At 33.8% G+C, this 8181-nt stretch overlaps 1 pseudogene; it reads left to right on the top strand.

The window, feature by feature from the left end:
• Positions 1-3629: 3629 nt before the first annotated feature.
• Positions 3630-7567, top strand: LOC123862899 (hsc70-interacting protein-like; annotated as a pseudogene).
• Positions 7568-8181: the final 614 nt, after the last annotated feature.

Genomic DNA, 8181 nt, shown 5'->3' with positions numbered 1-8181 from the left:
CTAGATATTAAAAAACTCCAAGGCTAGCGGGATGCCAGGAGTGAAATGTAAGTCTGAAATAGCAATTAAAGATCTACAAATGGAGCATCCCCTGGATCACCACAACCATACACACATATTAGCATCATGAGATGAATGCCCACTCACTGAGCTTCATTTCTACAGAAGTAGAACAAACTCTCTGAGAAAAAAAACTCAAATAATGTGAGTATTAGTTATCCAAGGCACAGATCTCCCAATTTACCTATTTATGGGCACTAAGTCAAATAATTACTTCTCCAATTTATAAAAAAAAAAAAAATATCAGATGCTGAGTTACAATTAGCTGTACTAGTTTCACTGTAAATTATAATAAGGCAACCAAGAATCACAAGACACCCAAGGAAAGCATGCAACATGAAATGGAAAAAGGTAAAATAAATACATAGAAGAAATTACTCCTTAAAAAATATAAATTATTCAAAGAACATGGGAGAATAATAAACAAATACAAAAAATATCTGCTTATCACTTCATATTTTTTGTTTGACATTGCATCAATTACCTGAGTCTAGGAAAAAGAAATGTCAGTACAAGAAAGGGTTTTGGGAAATTCAAAAATGCTATTTCAACAAATGGTACTGGTACAACTGGATATTTATGTGCAAAAAAATGAATCCAGACACAGGCCTTACACCCCTCACAAAAATGAACTCAAGGTGGATCACAACCTCAATGTAAAATGTAAATAATAAAAGCCTAGAAAATAACATAAAAGAAAATCTAGATGATCTTGAATATGGCAGCACATTTTTCGATACAACCCCAAAGATGCAATCCATGAAAGATATAATTACTAAGCTGGACTTCATTAAAGTTAAAAACTTCTGCTTTGTGACAATATCCAGAGAATTAGAAGACATGCCACAGAGTAGGAGAAAATATTTTAGAAGATATATCTGTGGGAAATGCCACTGGAATTTTGATAGGGATTGCATTAAATCTATAGACAAATTTGATAATATGGGCATTTGAACAATATTCATTTTTCCTATACATGAACATGGGATATCTTTCCATTTATCTGTGTCTTCTTCAATTTCTTTCATTAAAGTTTTTATAGTTTTGATTGCACAGATCTTTCAGTTCCTTGTTCAAATTTATTCCCAAGTAATTTATTATTTTTGACAAAGTTATTTATTATTTTTGATACTACTGAGAATGGGATAGTTTTTTTTTATTTTCTTTTTAGATATTTTGTTGTTGTGCACAGAAATGCAACTGATTTCTCCATGTTGATTTTATATCTTGCAACTTTACTGAATTTGTTGATTAGTTCCAATAATTCTTTGGTTGAGTTTTTAGGATTTTCTATATATTGTACCATATCATCTGCAAATAATGGTAATTTTTCTTCCTCTTTCCAATTTGTATGTTTTAATTTCTTTGTCTTGCCTAATTGCTCTAGTGAGGACTTTCAGTACAATGTTGCATCGGAGTGGTGAGCCTGTGCAACTTGTCTTATTCTTGATCTTCGAGGAAAGAAATCTTTCAGTCTTTTACTGTTGAGAATGTTAGCTGTGAGTTTGTCACATACAGCCTTTATTACGTTAAGGTATGTTCCTTCTATTCCCAATTTGTTGAGAGTTTTTATCAGGAAAAAATGTTTTATTTTTTCAAATACTTTTTCTATATCTATTGAGATGATCATATGATTTTTATCTTTTATTCTATCAATGTGGTGTATTACATTTACTTATTTACATATGTTGAACCACCCTTGCATCCCAGGGATAAATCCCACTTGTCATGTTGTATGATCTTATTAATTTATTGTTGAATTCATTTTTGCTAATTTTTTGAGAATTTTTGCATCTATAATTCATCAGGAATATTAATCTATAGTTTCCTTTTCACAGAAATAGAGAAATCCTAAAATTTCTACAAAAGACCCCGTATAACCAAAGCAATCCTGAGAAAGAACAAAGCTGGGGGCACTACTCTTCCTATTTCAAACTATACTATAAGGCTATACTAATTTTAAAAGTATGGTAATGGCATAAAAATAGACACATAGGCAAATTATATATATATATATATATATATATATATAATATTTGAAATTATTTTTCCAATTCTGTAGGTTGCCTTTTCATTTTGTTGATTATTTTTTTTGCTGTGCAGAAGCTCTTCAGTTTGATATAGTCCCATTTGTTAATATACACACACATACACATATATACACACACACACATAAAGAACTCATACAACTCAATAACAAAAAAATACAAAGAGTCCAATTAAAAAAAGGGCTGAGGAACTGAATAGACATTTTTCTAAAGAAGACATCCAAATGACCAACAAGTACATGAAAAGATGCTCAATATCACTAATCATCAGGAAATGCAAATCAAAAGCACAGGGATATATCAATTCATACTTTTTAGAATGGCTATCATCAAAAAGAAAAGAGATAAGTGTTGGTGAAGATGTGGAGAAAAGGGAACCCTTGTGCACTATAGATCAGAATGTGAATTGGTTCAACCACTAAGAAAAACAGTATGAAGAGTCCTCACACAATTAAAAATAAAACTACCATATCATCCAGTAATCCCACTTCTGGGTATATATCCAAAGGAAATGAAAACAATCTATCAAAAAGGCATCTGCACACCCATGTTTATTGTGGTATTATACAAAATAGAATATGTGACACACACACAGAGGAATATTATTTAGCCACGAGAAAGGGAAAAAAAAGGAAATCTTCTTATTTGCAACAATATGGATGGGCCTCAAAGGCATTATGCTAAGTGAGAGAAGTAGACAGAGAAAGACATACTGTGATACCACTTACATATGGAATCTAAGAAAGCTGAACTCACAGAAACAGTAGGATGGTGATTACCAGGGCCCGGCAGGGTGGGGAGAATTGAGGAAATGTTACAAGGTCCAAACTTATGACTAGTACATAAATAAACTCTGGAGATGTAATGCACAGCATAGTGATTATAGTCAACAATACTGTATTATAAACTTCAAAGCTGCTAAGAGACTAGATATTAATTGTTTTCACCACAAAAAAGAAATGATCATTATGTGATGTGACAGAGGTGTTAGTTAATGCTACAGCTGTAATCATACTGCAATATATAAATGTATCAAATTAACATGTTTTATACCTTAAACTTACACAATGTCATATGTCAATTATATCTCAATTAAAAAAGATACATGGTAAAGGACTGTTATTTAAAATATACAAAGAACTCTTAAAACTCAGTAAGAAAACAACCTGATTAGAAAATGGGCCAAAGACATTGACACATCTTATCAAAGAAAATGCACAGATGGCAAATAAGCAGATGAAAAGATGCTCCACCTCATATGTCAACAGGGAAATGGTAATTAAAATAACAATGAAATACCAGTACAAACTTATTAGAATGGCCAAAATCTAGGACACTGACACCTCACCAAATGCTGGAGAGAATATGGAACAACAGAAACTCTCATTCATTACTGTAGGAATGCAAAATGATATAGACACTTTGGAAGACAGGTTCGTGGTTCTTTACAAAACTAAACATATTATTACCATAGGACCAAGCACATGTACATGTAGGTATTCATACAAAAGAGTTGAACACATGCCCGTACAAAAAAACCTGCATATGGATGTGTACAGCCAAAACCTGGAAACAACCAAGTTGTCCTCAGTAAGTGAACGAATAAATAAACTGTGGCACATCGGACAATGGAATACTACTCAGTGCTAAAAATAAATGAGCTATCAAACCATGAAAAGACATGGCATTACCTTAAATACTTATTATGAAGTGAAAGAAGCCAATATTTTAGGTATATATAAAATTCATTATATAGTTAAAAGAGTTCAAAACAAGAATAATTTTGCAATATATACAAATATCAAATCTTTAGGTTGTACACTGAAGCTAATATAATGTTATATGTCAGTTATGCCTCAACAAAATGACAAGAAAGTGAAAACTTCTCCTTCTTTTTGTTTTTATCCATGTATTACTTAAAATTTAAACACATTTTTAAATATATTAGAATATATAATATTAAAATATATAATAAATATATTAAAAATGTTTCAAGAAAGACAAATGTAGCTTAGGAGTCCAAACTTGGTTGTCATATAAATAAATACATTTTCATGTATCTAAATTATTTGCATATAGTTTTTGCTATTAAACTTTAAATTTTGGCCTCATTTGAGCTAATACTATCATTTTGAGCAAAAACATCGGCTCATTGAATTAATGATAAGGTAGGTACATGGTTGTCAACTTGGTTAAGACCAAATGATTGACTTTATGCGGCACTCAAACCTTCTAAAATACTTTACCATGAATAATCTTTTATACAGTGTTGAATAATCCACACATTAAGCAACAGTAAAAAGGAATTGAAAAAAGCCACAAAGCATTTAGATATGGTAGGGGAAAAAAACAATGAGCCATCTGACCTGAATACCATATTTTATTTCAAGACAAATTATACTGTAAGTGAATCATGTTCTGAAAATCTGTCAAATATATTTTAAAATGTTGTTATATTTACTTATTTTCCTGAGTTCTATGTCAAAACAGGTATCTGAAACTTATTAAATTCATTTTGTTGTGAAAATTATAAAGTTTACTACATTTTAATACTAACCCACTCAGTTTTAAAAAATGAAGTATTTTTCTATGTTCAGCAACAATTACTTGTTATGAGTTGACACAGTTTTTGATTGAGTCTGTCAGTAGAACTTGTATAGTTCTTTTGCTGTAATAAATGGAATATTCAGGTTCTAATTTCCATAAAAATAGATTTTAGAAAATAACAATTCTGGGATTTATTAGATTTTCCAGCAAAGCATTGTAATTGTCTCATACATCAACCATAACTAGTGCTTTTTACAAGTGCCAGTTGTAATCATTTGCTGATTCTGTTGATGTTCAAAGAATACTGAAGATATATTTGCAGTTTACCTTAAAATGATGAGTTCGGAACCCTAAGATTCCTTTTAAATTTTTTGATTAATATTTGCATAGAGAATATAATGGTTTTCTATCAGAATTTATATAACTGCATGAAAGGTTAATTGATTATTTTTTTCTTTTGATCCTAAAAGAGGATTAGGTATCTAACCCTTGGGTTGAGAAATTCAGAACCTCTGTCCTGTTTTGCTTCACATCCTTTGATTTTTTTCTGGCTGTGCATTTGATTGTTTCTCAAATTATGTGAACTGATACTTGAGTGCAGCTTTCATTGTACCAATGAGAAAGCTTGGATCCAGGGAGAAATAGAAGATGGCTTCTTGAATATGAAGAAGTATTTAATAAATGAAGCAAAGTAATTTTTTTAAAAGGCCCAAATATAGTTTCATGCACTCGCTCCTGCTCACCAAGTTTTAAGAATTCAAAAACATAAGCTATCATATCCTCACTCTGAATATTCTTTAAATTCAAGTGTGATATGCTCTATTCCAGTAATATGTAAAGTTACAATTTGTGAAAAATGAAATAGAAAAATTATGCATTAATCATCTTATTTTGATGACTACAGTAACTTATTTTTTATATTTTTCACACTGTATTCATATTTTCAACAAAATCATGCTATATGACTCTGGACTGATTAATGATTAATAAATAGGAGGCTAAAACTTATATGTTTCTATAAAACTCACAACATGCTTTCCAGAGAAGTTCTTTTTTTTTTTTTTTTTTTTTTTAAAGATTTTATTTATTTATTTGACAGAGAAAGACACAGTGAGAGAGGGAACACAAGCAGGGGGAGTGGGAGAGGGAGAAGCAGACTCCCTGCTGAGCAGGGAGCCCGATGCGGGACTCGATCCAGGGACTCCAGGATCATGACCTGAGCCGAAGGCAGTCGCTTAACCAACTGAGCCACCCAGGCGCCCCAGAGAAGTTCTTAAACGATAGTTAGGTGATGGTAGTTTTAAGTTTACTTTGACAACTAAGGGTCAAAGTAAAAGTATTGCTGATATGTATTTTCCTTCTGTATTTTTCCTTTTGCAGATTTACAACAAATAGTAGGTCATTATAGGACCTGAGATACCTTGTAGTAGAATATGGCTTACATTTTAGTGGCAATCATATGAAAAATACATATAAGACCTACTTTGGGAATATCATTTTTAAAGCTTACCTAGTAACACTACTTAGAACAAATTTTCTTAGTATTCCCTTGACACGATCACGCTGAGCTAGTACCCGGGCGTGGAATCGGGCAGCAACCTCAGCTGCGTCTGCAGCCTGCCACCGCCTCTGGGCCACAAAGTGAGTGAGCTTCGGGCCTTCGTGAAAATGTGTAAGCAGGATCCGAGCATTCTGCACACCGAGGAAATGCACTTCCTGTGGGAGTGTGTGGAGAGCATGGGGGTAAAATACCACCTGCCACTCATAAAACTAAATCAGAAGACAATATCAAGGAAGAAAAAACAGTAAGAAGATGGAGGAAAACATAAAGACAGACGAACCATCAAGTGAGGAAGGTGGTCTAGAAATTGACAATGAAGGTGTGATTGAACCAGATACTGATGCCCCTCAAGAAATGGGAGATGAAAATGTAGAGATAACCGAGGAAATGATGGATCAGGCAAATGATAAAAAAGTGGCTGCCATTGATGCCCTAAATGATGGTGAACTACAGAAAGCCATTGACTTGTTCACAGATGCCATCAAACTGAATCCTCGCTTGGCTATTCTGTATGCCAAGAGAGCCAGTGTCTTCATCAAATTACAGAAGCCAAATGCTGCCATTCGAGACTGTGAGAGAGCTATTGAAATAAATCCTGATTCAGTTCAGCCTTGTAAGTGGCGAGGGAAAGCACATAGACTTCTGGGCCATTGGGAAGAAGCAGCACATGATCTTGCCCTTGCTTGTAAACTGGATTACGATGAAGATGCTAGTGCAATGCTGAAAGAAGTTCAACCGAGGGCCCAGAAAATTGCTGAACATCGGAGAAAGTATGAGCAAAAACGTGAAGAGCGAGAGATCAAAGAAAGAATAGAAAGGGTTAAGAAGGCTCGGGAAGAACATGAGAGAGCCCAGAGGGAGGAAAAAGCCAGAGGACAATCAGGAGCTCAGTATGGCTCTTTCCCAGGTGGCTTTCCTGGGGGAATGCCTGGTAATTTTCCTGGAGGAATGCCTGGAATGGCAGGGGGGATGCCTGGAATGGCAGGAATGCCTGCGCTCAATGAAATTCTTAGTGATCCAGAGGTTCTAGCAGCCATGCAGGATCCAGAAGTTAGGGTGGCCTTCCAGAATGTGGCCCAGAAACCAGCGAATATGTCAAAATATCAGAGCAATCCAAAGGTTATGAATCTCATCAGTAAATTGTCAGCCAAATTTGGAGGTCAAGGATAATAATGCCCTTCTGACAAATAAAGCCCTTGCTGAAGGAAAAGCAACGATCACCTAATGGATGTCACAATAATACAGACCAGTGTACCTCTGACCTTCTCATGAAGAAAGCTGGGGTGCTGTGAAGAGAATCCCTACCCCTCTGCCCCACATGCAACTGAAACATTCTTTAGTGGTTTGCCATTAGGGTGTTCATTCAGATGATGTTTTCCTACTAGGAATTACAAACTTTAAACACTTTTAAACCTTAAAAATATTTAAAAACATATTAAAAGGGTGTGTTAGTCCCTAAAATTTTTTTTTCTTAGTATTAACTGTAGCAAAGTGGGATTTAAGTATAAGGAAGTACACAAAATTATGGCATTTCTTCTCCTCTATCATCAAAGTTCTGATACCAATTTTAAATGTGGGATTTAGCAGCATAATACATAGCTAAAATTCTGACATACACAAGCCATTCTTAGTCTACGGTTCCTGATACAGTACAACATTGCACCAATTTTGTTATCACAACTTTGTGAGTGACTGAATTAAATAGATTGGTACTTCTAGTAAATTTTTGAGTTCCACCACTTATTTCATTCATTAACAAGTGTGATTAAGTCTATACCCAGTCTTGCACTATAAATGCGTAATTACTAGTTATAACTCAGCATCTCTGGTGGCATAGATCAAAATCTATCCTACTTTTAGAATTCAGGATTTTAGATTATCCTTAAACATTTTACTAAAGGTTAAATTTAACAACCCTTAATCTAGGAGAACAATCCTTGACCTGTCATTTCTTTCATTCCCTCT

This window comes from Mirounga angustirostris, unplaced genomic scaffold (assembly GCF_029215605.1).
Source record: "Mirounga angustirostris isolate CCGP_5_RB_7025 unplaced genomic scaffold, mMirAng1.0.hap1 SCAF_1, whole genome shotgun sequence".
NCBI lineage: Eukaryota > Metazoa > Chordata > Mammalia > Carnivora > Phocidae > Mirounga > Mirounga angustirostris.
The sequence above is the reverse complement of the archived record's forward strand: the minus strand, read 5'-3'. Positions and strand labels throughout refer to the sequence as shown.